General features: G+C 54.5%; 1 protein-coding gene across 1 annotated transcript in view; it reads right to left on the reverse strand.

The window, feature by feature from the left end:
- ASS1 (argininosuccinate synthase 1) overlaps positions 1-1,491 on the reverse strand; it is a 47,109-nt gene that overhangs the window by 3,604 nt on the left and 42,014 nt on the right. The gene's annotated exons all lie outside the window — the stretch shown is intronic.

Genomic DNA, 1,491 nt, shown 5'->3' on the forward strand with positions numbered 1-1,491 from the left:
TTTTTTTTTTTTTACCTCCCCTGACGGTCTACAGAAAACCTCTGCGCTTTTATTTTTGTTCATTCGAGTGGCTCTGACCTGCTCTATAATTACGTTACTTTCTACCTACTGTGCCTCGGCATTTCTTGCGCTGCTGCCTCACGGCCTCCTCGCTGGTCCCTGTGACGCTGTCATTCAAGGGCTTTCAAGTCAGCGATGTAGAAATCAAAAAGAAAGGGGAAATGGTCGGAGACACAGTGAGAATAAATGCGCCTGCTTTTCTCTCTTTTTTTCCCTTCCCCTTTTTACTTTCTTCATTTAATCTCCCTGAGTGAGGCTGTAAGGCTTAATGAAGGGTTGGGCAGATTATTAGAGGCTGTTGATTCGGAGGGGGAGGGAAGAAAGAGCCAGAGAGAGAAAGAGAGAAGATAATTTGACATTTACCCCGACTGATCTAAACTGATTCAGTTATATTTATGGCTTATAAAGTGTTTAGAAGGATGGAAGGGGGGAGACGCTCCAAACGGCAAGGAGAAGGGAAAGAGAAAAATAATATTGACCGCCAAACAGAGCACGCACGCTAATTCCCAACGGGCCGCTGCCGGGGCTGACCTGGGCCTGGGACTTGAGTGGGGGGCAGGTTGTCTGTCCCCACCTCTGGCTTGGCCAGGTGACCCCCAAAGGGGTTGCCTTGATCCTCGGTGAAGGCCATGTTCTCATGCACAAGTGCAGGTGCACCTCGAAGGCCGAGGCTGCCTTGGACCTGGGCTCCGCGGCCTGTCCTGGGTCCTTGCTGGCACCCTCGGCTCGGCCTCAAGGTCCCTCCTTTTCTCCCTTCCCATCTCGGTCCGATCCCAGCTTCCGGCCAGGTTCCCCCTGGCTTCGGAAAACCTGGAGCTGTCCAGCACCCTCCGCTGCCTTCAACCCAATTTCTCCTCCACTCTAGACCCATGTGTCCAAGGGTCGACCGGGTACTCTCCTGGTCAATGTCAACGATGACTCACCCTCAAGGTGTCTGAATCCTAACGCAGGATCTTTCCTCAGGAATTCCCTCAGCTCAGGGACTGCGCCAGAGTGAGCCCTGCTGTCCATGCGGGTGACTCACACCCTCACTTCCCTCCACATCCAAGCCCTTTCGGTTCTCGCTCTCTTCTTTTTAAAGTTTATTTATTTATTCTGAGAGGAGAGCGACTGCACATGGGAGGGACAGAGCGAGAGCGAGCGAGAGAGAGAGAGAGAGAGCGAGCGAGAGAGAGCGAGAGAGCGAGCGAGAGAGAGCGAGAGAGCGAGCGAGAGAGAGCGAGAGAGAGCGAGCGAGCAAGAGAGCGAGAGAGAGAGCGAGAGCGAGAGAGAGCGAGAGAGAGAGCGAGAGCGAGAGAGAGCGAGCGAGAGAGAGCGAGAGCGAGCGAGAGCGAGAGAGAGCGAGCGAGAGAGCGAGCGAGAGAGCGAGCGAGCGAGAGAGTGAGCGAGCGAGAGAGCGAGCGAGAGCGAGAGAGAGAGAGCGAGAGAGAG

This window comes from Suricata suricatta, chromosome 13 (genome assembly GCF_006229205.1).
Source record: "Suricata suricatta isolate VVHF042 chromosome 13, meerkat_22Aug2017_6uvM2_HiC, whole genome shotgun sequence".
Classification (NCBI taxonomy): domain Eukaryota; kingdom Metazoa; phylum Chordata; class Mammalia; order Carnivora; family Herpestidae; genus Suricata; species Suricata suricatta.